At 44.4% G+C, this 18,092-nt stretch overlaps 1 protein-coding gene across 1 annotated transcript in view; it reads left to right on the forward strand.

The window, feature by feature from the left end:
• Window positions 1-18,092, forward strand: part of ERBIN (erbb2 interacting protein) — a 710,182-nt gene that overhangs the window by 586,570 nt on the left and 105,520 nt on the right. The window lies entirely within an intron of this gene.

An 18,092-nucleotide genomic window follows, 5' to 3' on the forward strand; every position in this document is an offset into this window, starting at 1 on the left:
GTTTCCAGAATACTTCCTCTCCTAGTGCATCAGTGTATAAACAGAGCTGCGCCTGACAGCTCAGTGGAATAATGCATCCACTCCATTAATTTGTGTTTGACCACATGGTCACTGGTTTGACTTCTGACTGGCTCACTCAGACTTTCATCTTTCCGTGTGCAATAAAACAGGTACCATTAAGTTAAGTAACCATAACCATCTCCTTAGTGCAAAGGTGCCCCAAGGGGTGAATGTGTGTTTTCCAAATACACATTTTATGTAGTGTTGTTTTTTTTTGTGGTTTTTTTTTAAAGTCCTCATACGCCATTAGATCTATTCAAAGCCACTTCGATTTACTCTACGGCCCCACAGTTGATTAGCACCAGCAAGAGAGCTCTGGTCTAAATGTATGCTCTTTACACAGAACCACTCGTGTTTGATCTGTTCAGCTCTTCTTTCTGATTGGCTCTTCAAATTGACCCCAGTGGTAAAGTACTCTTATGTAAAGGCATAATCATTGGACATATGTGCCCTGACTTTCATAAATTATCCATCCAAACCTTACATGGTAGCCAAAACTCTGTCTTTTTCTTACTCTTCTTTTCACATATAGCCTTATCTAATTTCATTACATACTTGATAGGGTTTATCCAATCTACAAATGTCAGCGGTATACACTTTATCCAGCATTTACAAATTTCTCTCCGAGCAAGTAAGATGAGGTAAAAATGCAGCTTATTCTTATCTGTAAGTAATAACTCATAAGTCGAAAAAATACCAAATAATACTAAAGAGATTCTCAACTGGATATCAAAACCAAATATGACTTCCATACCTCTGATAATAGAGCCCCAGAATTGGTGTAACATCGGACAGCTTATGAACATATGCTCATCATCAGCTCTTTCCTGTTGGCATTTTGGACAACGTGGAATTGCTCCCTTCGCAAACTTAGAAAGCTTGGAGGGAGACCAGTATATTCTATGAAGAGAAAAGAGATGATTTCTTCCTAAATTGTCAGCTTGTACTTTGGAGTACAGTAAATCATAAGATACTTGCCATATTGCTTCTGTACTGGTACCCGGCAAGCACTTGCCCCATAGCTGCAATGGAAGGGTGAAATCACCATCTGCAAGATCGATCAGGAGCCAGTAAAGGTTTGCCAACTCTTTCTTATTTTGTTGTCTCTTTCTTAAAGCCGTCTCCAGTTCGTTCTTGTTTCCAACCTTTATCCCAATCACCTTAGACCAGCTTTTTTAATGTAGATATTTAAATTTGGATAATAGATTGTCTGTGATTTCCCTCAGATCTTCCCATGGTGAGAGGCAGCCATCTGGAATTAATTGAGCCCATGTAATTATCCCGGCTGATTTTAACTGTGTTATTAATGATTCTTTAGTCCATTCAGGTGAGCCTGGTGTATCCCAGATAGGAGCCGTCACGCTATAATAGCTGATCTTTACAAGCTTCCTTATTTTATACCAGGTATTGGCAATATCTTTAAGAGATTTCGAACGGACCTTCATGAAGGAGCGTGGATTGCCAAATTTATACAAAAAAGTGTGGTCTCCTTCTTGCAGATCCTGGAGCATTCCCCTATACATTTTCCGTATATCCGAGGTATTTGGTTCGCACATAAGCATTTTCCCTGACCTCATTAAAGAGACCCATGCATAGAGCATTATATCCGGCGCACACAAACTTCCCTTGTTCTTCTTTCTCCGAAGCTTTTTGTACGATATTCTTATTCCTTTGGAAGCCCATATAAAAGAGTTTATTTTTGCCTGTAGTTTCCCCAAACCTTCATCTTTAAAAGCTAATGGTATATTTTGAAACAAAAGTTTTGGTAGAAGCATCGTTTTTGCAAAGTTGACTCTTCCTATTCGTGTCAGGGGTAAGTATGCCCAACTTTTTAGAGATATTTACAACAAGGGGTGGTGAGGGACAGAGTCTCTGAATTAAGCAGAAAGCTCTCACCCAGTCAAGAGATCAGGGCTAGATCCAACACCGTTTTTTAGCTCACTGCACCAAACCCAGTTTCAGAACCTGGCAGTATGCAAATTAGTCTGTTCCTGTCCCAGTGCATGATGGGAACAGGGCAAACCAAACTACAAAAGCCAATTCTTACACTGGGAAGGAAACAAGCTCCCGGGGACCGGTTTCTGGCATTACAGCCGTCTTCGGCCCGGTTTGCTTGAATCCTGATGGTGCAATGAGCAAGGGTCTCACATCTGAGAATACCCTTCCACGCTTAGGGTGGACAAAAATATTTACAACAAGGGGTGGTGAGGGACAGAGTCTCTGAATTAAGCAGAAAGCTCTCACCCAGTCAAGAGATCAGGGCTAGATCCAACACCGTTTTTTTGCTCACTGCACCATCCCAGTTTCAGAACCTGGCAGTATGCAAATTAGTCTGTTCCTGTCCCAGTGCATGATGGGAACAGGGCAAACCAAACTACAAAAGCCAATTCTTACACTGGGAAGGAAACAAGCTCCCGGGGACCGGTTTCTGGCATTACAGCCGTCTTCGGCCCGGTTTGCTTGAATCCTGATGGTGCAATGAGCAAGGGTCTCACATCTGAGAATACCCTTCCACGCTTAGGGTGGACAAAAATATTTACAACAAGGGGTGGTGAGGGACAGAGTCTCTGAATTAAGCAGAAAGCTCTCACCCAGTCAAGAGATCAGGGCTAGATCCAACACCGTTTTTTTGCTCACTGCACCATCCGAGTTTCAGAACCTGGCAGTATGCAAATTAGTCTGTTCCTGTCCCAGTGCATGATGGGAACAGGGCAAACCAAACTACAAAAGCCAATTCTTACACTGGGAAGGAAACAAGCTCCCGGGGACCGGTTTCTGGCATTACAGCCGTCTTCGGCCCGGTTTGCTTGAATCCTGATGGTGCAATGAGCAAGGGTCTCACATCTGAGAATACCCTTCCACGCTTAGGGTGGACAAAAATATTTACAACAAGGGGTGGTGAGGGACAGAGTCTCTGAATTAAGCAGAAAGCTCTCACCCAGTCAAGAGATCAGGGCTAGATCCAACACCGTTTTTTAGCTCACTGCACCATCCCAGTTTCAGAACCTCGCAGTATGCAAATTAGTCTGTTCCTGTCCCAGTGCATGATGGGAACAGGGCAAACCAAACTACAAAAGCCAATTCTTACACTGGGAAGGAAACAAGCTCCCGGGGATGGGCCAGGGACAGACTGATTTGCATATAGCCAGGTTCTGAGCTGGAATGGGGCAGTGAGATAAATAACGGTGATGGATCAAGCCCTGATCTTTGGACTGGGTAAGAGTGGTCTGCTCAATTCAGACACTCTGTTCATCACCACCCCCTTTTCTGAATCAACTTTTTAGAGAGTCAGAGATTTCTTTGTCGACTCTTCGCAGGTTTGTATCCACAATATCATTAATGTCCTGGGTAATTCTGATACCTAAATACCTTATTTCCCTCTTCCCTATTTGGGAGGGGACATTCAAATCCCAAGCCATGCACTCCGTTTTAAACTGATTAATCTCGTATCCCGATATACAACCAAGTTGCTCTGCCAAGCAGTATATATTCGGGATAGCCGTAGCTAGGTCAGAAGTATACACCATCCTGTTGTCGGAATGTAGCGATACTTTTTTTCCCAATTTTTACATTTAAAGAAAGTATGCCCTCATGTCTTCTGATACTTTCTGCAAGAGGCTCTATGTAAAGATTTAGAGCAAAGGTGAAAGAGGGCATCCTTGTCTTGTCATTCTCTGGACAGCTATAGGGGGAGAGAGGTTGCCGTTTATCAGTATTCTGGCTGTTGGGGTATGGTAAATCGAAAAAACTGCTCTGAAAAAGTTTTGCCCGAGGTTGCATTTGTTCAGTACATGAGTTAGATAGGACCAATTGACACGGTCAAATGCCTTAGTAGCGTCAAGCGTGATAATGGCCATAGGAATTTTGTATAAAGTTGCTATGTCAATGGCCTCTATTGGATTATATGTTGGGTCTTGAATGCCTCTCCCTCTAACAAATTCCTTTTGATCTTCATGTAATAAACCTGTTATAGCTCCATTCAATGTCTCTGCTAAAATCTTGGCAAAGATCTTATAGTCAAGATTCAACACTGAGATTGGTCTATACGAATCGCATTGCCTGGGTGACTTAGATGGTTTTAAGATTAGGGGGACCGTAGCCTCATCCTACAAGAGGGGCATTCTCCCACCTCCTTCAAAAAATATGGGAGAATAGTTTATTCGTTACTGGGATAAGGACTTCGCCCAGTGATTTGTACAGCTCGGCAGGTAAGCAGTCCGGTCCTGGTGCTTTACCTTTTTTTCCTGTCTCTATTGCCTTCTTAATTTCATTTTGACTTATTGGTCTATTAAGATTGTTGGACATCTTGTTAAAGATTTTTTTTTTAAAGGAAAATATTCGAACCACTCCTCTATCATCTTGCCCTGGGGGTTCAGATCTTCTATATAAACTTTGTTTGACTTGACTTGTTAAAGTGCTGTCTAAAAGCTTCTTCAATATCTGGGGGGCTCTCATAGATTTCCAGAATTATCACAAACCACTTCTTTTATGTTGGCTTTAGCTAGTTCCTGTTTGGTTTTCCAAGCTAGAAGCTTCCCGCAGCTTTCCCCGTATTCAAAATGGGCCAACTTGCTTGTCTCCCACCTCTTTTTCAGCCTAGCATCTAGCACCCCTTTCGAGATCTAATTTAAGAGATTGCAAGAGCTCTAACTGGGGAATAGGCTCATTCTCTAACTTCTGAATTTCACGTTCTAATTTTTCTACTTCTGCTTTATGTTTCTGCTTTATAAACTTCTTCTGTCTAAAGATTTGAATTGAGGTTATGCACCTTCCTAAAAAGGCTTTATAAGCATCCCATACTGTCTCTATGGAGGTACTTTCCATATTAGTTAGAAAGTAGTTCTTTGTGTCTAATATTAGATTTTCAATATCTTCCTCCTTTAACAAAGTGGCTCGATCTAGGGTCCATCTTCTGTTGATTTTGTTTAGGAGTTTCAAGGTTAACATCACTGCCATTTGATCACATAAATCTCCCCCTAAGTGCTTCGTATCTTTCACCCAATCCCTCAACTCTTTATTGAGTAAAAAGAAGTCCAGTCAAGACTTATGCCCATGTTTCTTATTATGGAAAGTGTAAACCCTCCTAGTTCCCATCCTTTCTCTCCAAATATCTGTCCATCCAAGATGTTTCATCGTGTTTTTCACTAGAGATCTCATTTTACAGTTCTGAGATGTTCTACTGTTTAAAGACTTCTCCACTACAGGATCCAAGACCAAGTTGAAATCCTCTGCCAGTATTAAAGGGTCTGCAAAAGACAGTAGCTCCTCAAATAAATCCTATAAGGGGGCTGGATCATCTAGATTAGGGCCGTAATATCCTGCTACTGTGAATTTATATGTGTGGAATCTTATTTTAGCTGTAGCCCATCTTCCCATTTTGTCAACTTTGACCCCTTCCACTGATAAAGCGGGGTTTCTTTTTATAATTATAGCCACCCTCTTTGTTGTTATCTGCTGTGTGGTACAAATTACTTCATGAATCCAGCTTTTTCTTTGCATATCCTTCTCATTTCTTTATCGGTAAGGTGTGTTTCCTGGAGAATAAGAATTTGTTCTGGAATATCTTTCAAATATTGAAATATCCTCTCACTCCTATGCTTTACCCTTAACCCATTTAGGTTCCATGACATCATCCTCAAGTCTGTTACCTGGTCAGCTGTGGCCTTTGTCATCTCTCTTTAGTTGGATGGCAATATTGTTTGTAAGATTTGATTTGGCGAATTGGACTTTGTTTTTTTTGTTTTTTTTCCCTTATGCTCCCCATCCAGTGCCCATCCCCCAACCCCCAAACCACCCCGCCTACTCCCAACCCTGTGCTCCCCTGGAGAACCCCCACTCTTCTCTCTATGGCCCTACCCTGGTCTTTGAGGCATCCCTCTCATTGGTCAGGACGTTTAAAAAAAATGTTTATTTTTTTTACACTTGATTTAATTACTCACTGGTATTATCAATAATAACTCACAAATCTTCTTCTCTTTAGCCCCGCATCGATACCCTGAAACTTTTAGAGCGGAAAAAAGCTGGTTGAACTAATGAGCCGATAATCCACTACCTTGGCCTGAAATAGACTGCAGGAACATTTCTGCCTCCTCCACCCGCCTGAATACGTGCATTTTGTTGTTAAACATCACTTTTAGTGTGGCTGGGAATTTGAACTGTGCCATTGCACCTAGTTGTTTACATGGATCTAATAACTTTCCCAGCTCCCACTGTTTAGATGCCTTTATGGAGGAGACATCAGAACGTATTTGGAAGGAAAAACCTTCTGCACTCAATACATTCGACTTCAGTGCCTTATTCAGTATTTCATCTTTTAAGTTATAGGTCAAGAAGTGGACCAAGATTTTTCTAGGCCTGGTTTTGTTCGGACTTAGTCTAAAAGGGTTCCTGTGTACCCTTTGTATATCAGCAGCAAGGACTTGATCTGAACAGTCTATTTTAGTTGATTCCTTGATTAGTTTGACTACAAAGTATTTAATATTTCCTCCTTCAACTCCCTCAGGAACTTTGAGAAGCCGAAGATTGTTTCTCCGTTGGGAGTTCTCAATAGATTCCAGCTAATCCTGCATGCCGATTTCACGTTCTTTTAATCTAGCAAGAACCTTTACGTTCTCATCTGTTTTTGCTGTTAACTCTGCCACCGTGATCTCTAATGCTGCGGCTCTTGCGGTCAAAGCATCCAGTTTGCCTTCCATTTTCTCGCTGAAAACTTGGATTTCTGCTTGATTTTTTTCGTCTACTTGAAAACTGCGTCTCACTTCCTCCGATAAGGTCTGTAAAAGATCTAAAGCTGACTGGGATTAAGATGGGCTCGATAAGACCTCTGTTGGCAGTTGAATGCGAAGTGTGGAGAAGTGTGGCTCACTGGTTAGAGCAGGCAGACCCTGAAGCAGAGGTCAGACCCGGGACCAGGGTTCAATTCCCGACGCGGCAGGGTGTTGAGCTCAAATGTCCACGGACTCGATAATTCTCGCTTCGGTGCCTGACCTAATCATGGGTTCACACTCTGCAACTCTGGGCATTAAGTTTGCTTAATCTCCACAACGGCCCCCCCGCGGCGGGATGCCTGGCTTTCACCTTGGGGATGCCCTGTAGGGGTATCTCACAGGGAAAAACCAGGACGGGTTCCCAAGGCAAGCGCGGAGATACCCCTTCGGGGGTCGATTCTGGCGCTATATAAGAAATATAATAATAATAATAATAATAATAATGCGCTCCTGGTCCTTTTCCTGACTTTGATTTCCCTTTAAAAAGGACCCATCCTCTGTCGAATGTAGTGTATCGCCTTTTTCGCCATTTTTGTCTAATATCGGAAGATCTTCTGGTCCCTCTTCTGCTGACATACCTAGTAATGGCTGGTACCTGTTGGGGATTAATATATCCTCTGAAAACTGAATTGGCATGCTAGTACAGGAGCTGCTAGAATCGGTCACTTTGTGTGTAGGCATGCGAGTAGACGGGCGATCTGCGGGCTTTAATATCAGTGTGCTGGGTACTACTTTAAAGTAATCTTTTAATGAAGGTGTACATTTGTAGTTATTTGATTATGTATTGGTATTTTCGTCTTTCTCTTGCCCTTAGATTTAGTTTTTACTAATTTTATTTGGTGCTTATCGTTCAAAACCTCACTGCTAATAGTAGCCTTGTAACCTGAAATACCCAAATCAACAGTTTTTAACTGATCTGCCAGATTCCTGCCTGTACTTCTTAGGCCATATTGTGGTAATGTCTTGATGCCTGCTGATTCTCTATCGTTTATTCTTAGAGAACTCTTTTCTAACAATCCTGTCGAGTTCCCCAAATGTGCACAGTTTAGACTCACTGTTTGACGCCAGCACTGCTTCGCAGTCAAATCATCCTGCTGCTCCGTTCGTCCTCTGCTTCCCGTAGCTGCTCTGGTGAATTGTCGGAGTTTGAGTCCTCCTCCTCTACCCCTGCCACTGTGCAAGGAAAGGCTTGCTACTGCCTTTCGCCCTTGATGTACCCCTAAAGCCGCCTGTGACCATAGGGCTACTTGAACACCATGGCTCTCACCCTGCTCCTCACCCGCGTCTGCCAGCCTGCCAGTGCCACCACGTAGGAAGGGGAAACCAGTCCCCCGCCACCTCCTCCACGGGAAACAGGGGAATCTGATGCGATCGCACGGGAAAAAATGGCACCACCAAACCTAGATCAACCAACAGAGTGCAGTCCGGTGCGCGCCAGCAACACGATTCCCTCACACCCGGGCTCACCAGTGGAGTAAGCGAGGCAGGCGAGGCAAGCTCATCCCGCTCTCTCTCGCCTTCCCCCGCCCTCGATCTCCGGTCCTCGGTCCGCAGATAGCTCACAAGTTGTATGTCACCCAATTTGTCTCTAGACCAGCATATCTCCCCACAATTTTGCGACGTTCAGATAGGGTGACCAATCGTCCGTAAATTTCATGGACAGTCCGTAATTTCGGCCGTCTGTCCGTCGTCCGTGAAGGATTCTTTGACGGACGCCATTTGTCCGTAATTTTAACTGGTCGCACAACCGGCCCCCACCTCCCTTCTTGACTGCGATGCTGCTGAGGTCGAGTGTAACAGACTCGGAGGCAGTACAAAAGCTCAGATACCCATCAGCATTGGCGAGGCACAGCGGGATGGCAACCCTCACACCTTCAGCCCTTGATGAGCTGTTAAGAGGTGCTGAAGGTGACAGAGGGAGGGGCGGCAGCTTCAGGAGCAGGGGCATCTATTCAGATGCAAACAGCACTGAATGCGTCTTGTATACAACCATTTCTTGGAATACATCATTCTTACCCCTCTTAAGTAGATTACACTGCTGGTTAGACAGAGCGTGCAATTTAAAGCTGTCCGCATGGTGCGTCAGGCATGCAATGGAAGTGGCCCCAAGTTTTTAAGCAGTACATTTTACAAAACATGCTCTGTAGAGATTCTGCTAAGGCAATGTTACTTCTGACTTTTAATGATTAAGTGACAGTGCAATCAACACTGCAATGGTTAAATGTTGGTGAATAAACTGTGCAAGAAATTAAAACCATCACTGTTTACAAAGTTGTGCTAGTGTGGTCCAGATGGCTGCAGTCGAGTTTGCTTTAATATGACTGCGACAAGAGATTCCTCATGAAATAATGATGTACTTAGTAAATACTATTTTGTACAGCACTCAGCTGCCTTTATAGCTAGATTTGTGCCGTTACAAACATTGTCTGTCAATATGTATTGGCAAAGTAAGGAGGTCTGGCTGGTAATTTAATGTGGCCCTTCGTTGATGGTGTGCGAGTGCAGGTAGAGTATTGTAGATGGATGACTCAATTATAGAATGAGTCAAAAAGTGGATGAATTAATGCACAGGTCCATGTATGTTTGATGAGTGACACAGTAACTAAATTCTACAATCAATGAAGAGGCACTATTGTAAGCCAGACATACTGGTTTTGCCAATGTTATTTTTACCAGGTGACCATACTTGTACTATTACCAAATATCTGCCTCCCTTCAACAATGGTCACTGACTTGCTTCTATGTAACATTGTGATTTAATATTAAAGCCTGTGCTTCCTTTACACATCATCCAGGAGGATTTTAAACATACGGTGATGTGGGTGTGGAACAATGTGAAGCACTGTGGACGAAATTTGCTTTCCAAGCGCAGTGCTTTTCAAGAATGTCTTAAGTCCATGTTTGTGCCCTTCCTCTGAGCCCCATGCCTGACCGGTCAGCATGCTCGCCTGTTTGAGGTCTGACCTGGAAGATTTTAACTCTGCAGACCTGAAAGTCAAACAACCAGTTTACAATTTACGTTATGTTGCCATGTTATTTATTGTGCAGCAAATTTCTAGCATGTTTTCCTCATATATTCAAGATTTCTGATGATCAACGAATTACAGCAACAATTATCTAAGCAGCCATGCTGGCAGGAATGAGCACCCCCTACTGAGCCCCATTGTAAGAGGGATTTGCAAAAACTGCACTCTGGTCTCCTCTTTTGAACCCGCCTCCCAGGAGTCACAAGGACAGAAGATTTGAAGTTTGGTGGAGGGGGAGGGGCTAGGAGGGGGGCATTAAATGGAACACAGATCGAGATAGCCAATCATTTTAAACTTGCCCCATGGCGTATGTCCCCAGGAAGAAGCAGGTCATGAGGAAGAGTAGCCAAGCAACAGGGCCACTAGAGATAGTATATAACAGCTTTCATTAAAAAGAAGGTTATGGCACTTGCATGGAGGCAAAAGCTCTGAAATTAATTGTTCCCATCATCTCAGTACATCATGGTGCGCTAGCCTTTTTGCTGCTTGTTTGTTCATTTACTGGACCCCCTCTCTGCCCAGGCCTGTACTCTTCTCTTCCCTGCTCATTCTTCCCAATCGCCATGTGTAAGGGTATGCTTCATTCAATTTCAATAAACTCTATAGTTTAAGTAATTAAGCATTTTACTGCAATCATTTTTATTGTGCAGATGTAGATAAAACCGAAGTAGTCAATAGCATGGGTTGGAAAAGCCACTTGTTCAGTAGACTCAGCATGCTGCATATCCAGTCAAAGTGTTCCATGATTTAGAAGGGTCATTCAAAAATTCCATGTAGCTACTGCCTCCTCTTACCAGGGTATGAAGCTGCATGAGATTGAACTTTAAAGCCAAGCTGACCAAGCTCATGCACTGCGTTCATTGAACAAGGAAGCACTTGTGTGAGACATTCCCTTTCTGCCCAGGGTTCCAAACATCCTAGAACTGGCCCTGATTACACCGAGGCAGCACGTGGTTCACTTCACAGAGCTTAATTACTGTCACTAAATTGTAAACAAACCTCGATTCTTCAAACATGCAGTCTATATTGTAATAAAATAGAGAAATGGCACAATCGCACCCACACTGATTAACAAAGTATGGAGGACAATCAGTTCTCTTGGAGTATCTCCTTTCAATACTGTACATCAGTGGAGGTGAGGGGGGCAAAACTAACATTTTGGAAACAGAGCCTGTCTTCTCGTTGTCTTATCCAGGAGGGGGTAAGGAGCCCTCCCCCACCCTGGAAGAGACCAAGATGATACTATAATACTGCATACCCACCCCTGTGTCCACCCCGGTGGATCCTGTTCCCCTTCCAGTGATGGCTCTTGTCCCCCCATGTGGTGGCTCCTGTCGCCCCGCCCCCTCGCCTGTGATGGCTCCTGTCCCCTCCTGTAGTGGATCCTGTCTCTGCCCTGAGTGGCTTCTGTCCCAGTCCTGGAATGGCTCCTGCAACGAGGGTGAAGTTCTTGATGGGCCTCTTCTCAAAAAGTCTCAGCTCAAAATTAATATGAAAAGGTGGGCGAGTGAGTAAGTGAAAGGATGGCTGGATGAATTAGTGAAAGGGGGAATGGATGAATGAAAGATTGAATAGATGGATAATGGGAGGGGATGGATGGATTGATGAGTGAGTGGAAGGGTGGAAGAGAGAAAACAGAAATAGCTGGATGTATGGGTGGAAGGGTAGCTGGATGGGTAAAAGGGTGGATGGATGAGTGAAAGGATGGATGAGTGAAAAGGTGGATGATGAGTTGGTGGGTGGATGGATGAGTGAAATGATTGATTGATTGATGAATTGATAAGTGCAAGGGCGAATGGATGGACGGATGAGTGAAAGGGTGGATGTAAGGATGAATGAGTGAGTGAAAGGGAAGGTAGATGGACAAAATGATTAATAGACCAGTGAAGGAGTGAAAGGATAAATGGATGAGAGAAAGGATGGATGAGTGATAGGGTCAATGGATGGATTAATGAGCGGATGAGTAGATAGATGGATGGATTGGAGGATGGATGGATGGAAGGAGGGTGGGTGGATTGATGGATGGATGGAAGGAAGGATTGCTAAGTTAAAGAGTCGATGGTGAGAGAAAGGGAGGTTGATGGATGACTGAAAGGGTGGATGGGTGGAAGGATCAGTGACTGGGTGGATGGATGAGTAAGTGAAAGGATGGCTGGATGGGTGAAAGGGTAAATCGCTGGATGGATGAATGAATGGATGGATGGGTAGAAGAGTGGATGGATGAGTGTACAGATGGATAGGGTGAAAGGGCGGATGGATGGATAATGGATGCATGAGTGAAAGGATGGATGAGTGAAATGTAAGATGTAAGGATACATGATGGATAGGTTTGCAAATGGCTGAATATGTCTAGATATGGCTGGGCTTACTTATATACAATTGCGCGACCTCTGATGTGTCTGTAAAACTTATCCAATTGTCCTGAAGTGTTGTCCTGAATTTTGACCTCCTGTCCTGAATTTGTGTCCTGAATTTTGACCCTTTGTCCTGAATTTTTACACTCACCGTCCTGAATTTGCACCAATTCCAGTTGGTCACCCTACGTTCAGAAATCCAAACGCCCCATTAGATGCTGTAAAAAACGGTAGAAAACGTCCTGACCCAATGGAGCCTCTTGCGACCTGCTAGCCGCTGGCCGCCATGTTCTCCTCAATCAATCCACATTTTATGTAGTGTTGCAGAGTTAATTGATTTACTTATACACACAAGTATACTAAGTTTAAAAACTGAGCAGAGAGCTGTTAATTTCATTTTGTGTAAAACCAAAAAATAGGCACTTTGTAGAAAAATTAATATGGCTTCTGTTTTTCAGTAATTTTCTTACAGTTGGTAATGCATTCCTCTATTAGTGGAAAAGTATCTATCTTTTTAATAGAACTGGTTTATAGTCATGTTGAAGTAAATAAAGGTCAAATCTGTCATTTTTAAAAACAAGACGAAAATAGCTTGTCTCTATTTTCTTTTCTCCATAGTTTTAACACAAGAATGTTTTGTTCACCCGTTGATTAAAACAGCAGTCACGCTTTTATTCCTTTGCTCACTACTAGTGAATGACTTAATAAATCTCTTTGAGAAAGAGTAAGCATGGTTTGATTAACATGGTTATTTTCAATTTTTTTGTGATGAAAAAGCCGACGTTACAGATCCTGTTTATGGGACATTTACTGATATATATGTACAGCTGACCTGTTAACATTGCTCTCTGAAATTCGATTTCTGGCATCTCTTTATATAATTGCTTGTGGGACAAATGTAAGTTCAGCGTGTGGTGCCTGCTGTAATTCCAGCAGTTCCTGCAACTCGTGTACAGCCCTCCAGTCGTGCTACATTTATTGTTGACCTCCATGTTGCTAAAGACCCAACCAGCACCTAGGAATCCAGTCACTTGCTCCTTTAATTTACCTTTTGAGAGTTGTGAATGGTAACGCACTGTGGAAGGATCAGAGGTGGTAGACTGGGTTGTGAGTGAAGGTTAATTATTTTAGTTGATGAACTGTGTTTAGAACTCTGGGTCGGGTACAGACCAAGATTGGAACACCAACCAAAAATTTGATTTTTCTCTAGAATGTTTTGTTCCTTTTTTGTGCCCTAGTTCAATTCAATTCAAAATTCTTTATTCGGCATTTTACGTTAACGCCATAAAAGTACAGATTAAAAATGACAATGATGTGCAGTTTATAAAGGGTACAGAAACTGTTACTCTTGCAATTCATTTGGCCCATCTCCCCCCCCCCCACATACACATATTAGTCATAATTATGGGGGTATTTTACTCAACGGGTCCCTCTAGTGTCTCGTAATTTTACTGCTAACCTTAAGAAACTCATCACAGAAAGTAAGGTCAAGGGACCTTGGACCATTTGTAAGTATAAAGGGCCTCCTTCGCATGCCTAAATTTGTCTTTTTTCAGCAAACTTACCAGAAAACTGCGCCTGGGCAGTGAATAAAATGAACATAATACAAAATGAAGGGTATCCTGCGGAGATCATTGATAGCAGCCGCAGGGACCCTTTGACTCAACTGAATTAGTAAAACCTGCCGGATCGGCTAATAAGTGATGTAAAAAGTTGAGCCTAAAACGTGTGATTGAAAATCTATACTGGGCATTGTGTATGAAGGCAAGGTAAGGTTCTATTCCTTCACAGGTCCTCTCTAAACCATGGGCTTTGACTGATTGTTTGCCCCATTCCCTGACTTCTCTGGCTGAGGCTTTGTATTTGAAAAACGAATGTATGTCATTACATCGCATACTAATACCACGCATGCCATTACAACGCGGGTATTAGTAGGCAATGTCAATGACATCGCATGCCATAGCATCGCATACTTTTACCACGAGTATGCTTTTACCACGCATGCCATTACAACGCAAAGGCATGCGTAGTAAAGCTATACTTGTGGTAAAAGTATGCAAGGTAAGTAACATCCCTATCCCTACACCTACACAACAGACTACTCCCACCCCTACACTGCCCCAACCCAAAAACACTGCCACACTACTACTCTACCCACACTACTCACACCCTTAATACTATCCTAAACCACTACTACACTACCCACACTACTCCCACCCTTACACTACCCTAAACCCTGAAACACTACTACGCTACCCACACTACTCCCACCCTTACACAACCCTAAACCCTAAAACACTACTACGCTACCCACACTACTCCCACCCCTACACTACCGATCTCCTTTACCCTGGCCCGATCCCGACCTGTTATACCGGTCGGCATTAGAAAAAGGTCCTTACAGATCATATTTCTTGAGAAGGAGCTACAGGGGCCTGTCAAATAAATCTCTTTGCCCCCTTATTGTTAACTTTAAGCCCCCCTTCAACCAGGACATCGATGCTGCTGCCCGCGAGCTTGCGAGTACCATCTCTAGGGCTGTGGATGCCCTTGCTCCGCTTACGTCTCAATATTGCGCCAGGAAACGCCTGTCAGCGCCCTGGTACTCGGACTCCCTTAGACTCCAGAGGCAGGAGTGTAGGAGGCAAGAAAGGCTCTGGAGAGCCCAGCTTGATACTGACGGGAGGACCAAACATAAAAATCTTATCAAGATCTAAAAGGCTGCTGTTTTGGCCGAAAAGCAGGCATACTTCTCCAGACTAACCTCCTCCCTAACCTCCCCTAGAGACCTGTTCAAAGTCATAGACACTCTATCCCTTGTTCAACACCCTGATCCCATAGTTCCCTCTCAAGAACTATGTGATCAAATTTCCACTTTTTTTCACACAAAAATCGTGGAAATCTATACAGCACTTCAGACTTATAATCTCACTCATGCTCCCCCTCCTAGGCCAGAGCATACCTCAGCTCCCAGTGGAACCCTCTCCAGTTTCCCCCCCGCTTACGGTTGAGGCCCTTGACAAGCTCCTCGACACGCTCAAATCAGGATCTCCACTTGACCCATTATTTGTATTCTTGTATAGCGCTGGATGTCAATCCTCGAAAGGATATCTCCGCGCTTGAGCATTACCAAAGGAGCCAGAAACTAGTAGTTAAACTGAGAAATGTGGGGGAACATAACTAGCAGGCGACAAATAAAACATTTTTCAGGGACTTCTTGAAAGATTGAAAATTGGCTGTGCTTTTGAGAGCACAAGGCAAAGAGTTCCAAAGGATGAGGCTTTTATAAGACCGGGCACGTCCTCCCTGCCTGGCTTTTTTTATCCTAGGGACCTGGAGTAATTGCTGGCCACTGGATCGCAGAGTACGACTGGGAGTGTAGGGTTTGAATATTTCTTTTAGATATTTAGGTCCATTGCCAAACAGACATCTATGAATTGTGCAGCAGATTTTAAATTTTACACGCTGTCTAATTGGCAGCCAGTAGAGTTTTGACAGCAAAGGGAGTGGGGCAGACCTTGGTTGGGCGTTGAGGACTAATCTCGCGGCAATGTTCTGAATCACCTGCAATCTCTGCAGTTGTTCCTCATTTGCAGAGATCATCAGGCCATTGCAGTAGTCCATCCTGCTTATAACTAGTGCCTGGACGAGAGTCTTCCTGTAAGAGTCCGATAAGAATGGGAAGACACGTCGTAGCAGACCTATGACCTGAAAGCAGGAGCCTACTACTTGATTTGTGTGTTCTTTGAAGAGCAGTGCTCTGTCTAAGCGCACGCCAAGATTTTTGACAGTCTGTTTGGGGCTTGGAGTTGGTCCTAGGTCCAAAGGCCACCAATCCGGGGACCACAGAATTGTGGCCTCCCCAAACAGCATTACCTCAGTCTTGCCTACGTTACACTGGAGGCGATTACTGGCCATCCAGTGAGATATTGCCCTCATTCCGTCCGCAAAAGATTTTTTTATTGCGGGCGTTAAGGTTTTAAAAGGGAACAAAATCTGGGTGTCGTCAGCGTACGACACAGGGGTGAACCCGTATGATCTTACAATATCCGCCAAGGGAGCCACATACACGTTGAAGAGTGTGGGGCTTAAGCAGGAGCCCTGTGGTACTCCCTTGGTGAGCTCCCTTGAGATAGAATGGTGGGAGCCCAATCTCACTGTAACGGGGTGGGGAGGCTACGTAGGGGTGACGAGTGGTGGGCCCCCAGAAATGACCTAGTACACCCTCATTCGTTGCAGACTGAGACATGGGGGTCGGACCATGACGAACTTGATGAGGAGGAACATGGCTCCTTTAAGTGGGCGTACTCGGAGGAGGAGGACCCGCCTTCGACGCACGTCACCGGATTGGATATGAAGTAGGAAGTGTATTACTTGGCGTGTGACATCACCACAGGAGAGGCGGCGAGGAGCGGAGACGGAGACGAAGAACCGGTGAGCGAGGAGAGAAGAGAAAACCGGAGGAATTCCTAGAAGCAAGCGGAGGAGAGTCCGAGGGAGAGCCAGGAGACCAACGACCCTGCGAGCCGCCGTGCCACTCTCCCGGGGGAGGAGCGTGGCTTTCCCAGGTACGGCAGCGTATGGCGGCTTGGGTGGAAAGCAAGCTTGCATGATAGTGTAAATAGCCCCTGTTTGTGTCCTGCGTGTTCCCACCCCTTTTGTTTCACTTTTTCCCCGCGTATATCCCTCACCGTCTTGTACCTTCCCTCCCCCACTGCACGGACCTAGGATTGAGTTACAAGTTCACTGGTGACAACTATTCCCTCACATTTCACCTGGTCCCTTCGGTGCATATTTACCCCAGCGGACGGCTGAACTAACGGCTCCCTCTCTGTTGGTCTTATCTTTACATGGGGCACCGGAGCCAAGACCTTGCCTAACCCCAGGACCCTGACCAGACCTAGAAGGCAGCGCTGCGTCCAGGAAAGGAAACGGAAGAACACCAACCGCCAAGACGGATCCCAGCCAGTTCGCAAAAGAGAGACTCACCTTTAGAACCAGGAGAACATTGATGCTAAAAACTAATCGAGGCATTCCAATAAAACCTTCTTTAACCCCACGTACCGCTGTCCCAGTCGTTTCTGCAGCACAAAGAGCTATCTCTAGTGCCTCGGGTCAACCAGCCCAGTCCACACTCACCTTGTTGGCGATCCGAAAGAAAACTCTCCAGCCAAGAGAGAGCCACCCCTTCTACTCCCCTCTCCTTCAGACGACCGAGACGTATCTCATGGGATACAGTGTCAAAGGCAGCGGATAAGTCCAACAGCACTAGAATCACTGAGTTTCCTCCATCCAGTGACATCTTGATGTTATCGGTCACTGAAAGGAGGGCAGACTCTGTGCTGTGGTTGGGCCTAAAACCAGATTGCGAGAGGTCTAGGCCCTCCGCTGCCTCGATGTATTTGGATAAATGAGGGTTGACATGTCTCTCGTCATCTTGCTGAGAAGGGGTAGGAGGGAAATGGGTCGAAGGTTGGAGAGGTCAGTCCATGGAGTTGCTGCATTCTTTCGGATTGGGTTCACCACTGCTTTTTTCCATCTTTAGGCACAGATCCTTCCCTGAGAGAATGGTTGATCAATGTTAGATAATGGGGTTTAAGCAAATTTTGCAGAGAGACAGTGATTTTAGCTGATAAGAGATCATCTGGGGATCCAGATTTTATATGATTCATTAGGGAGGTAAGATCTGATTCATTGACTGCTGGGAATGCCGTAAGTGTTGTTTTACTCCATGTGGGCAGAGTGGAAGGGGAGAGTGAATTATTGCTATTTAGGTTAGAGGCCGATAAAATGTTATCGTAAATCAAATTGATTTTATTTTCGATGAACAGGAAGATTTCGACGCATAGTTGTTGGGAGAAATCATCGGGGCTTTTACATGCTGT

Source organism: Lissotriton vulgaris, chromosome 3_1, assembly GCF_964263255.1.
Source record: "Lissotriton vulgaris chromosome 3_1, aLisVul1.2, whole genome shotgun sequence".
In the NCBI taxonomy this organism is placed as follows: Eukaryota; Metazoa; Chordata; class Amphibia; order Caudata; family Salamandridae; genus Lissotriton; species Lissotriton vulgaris.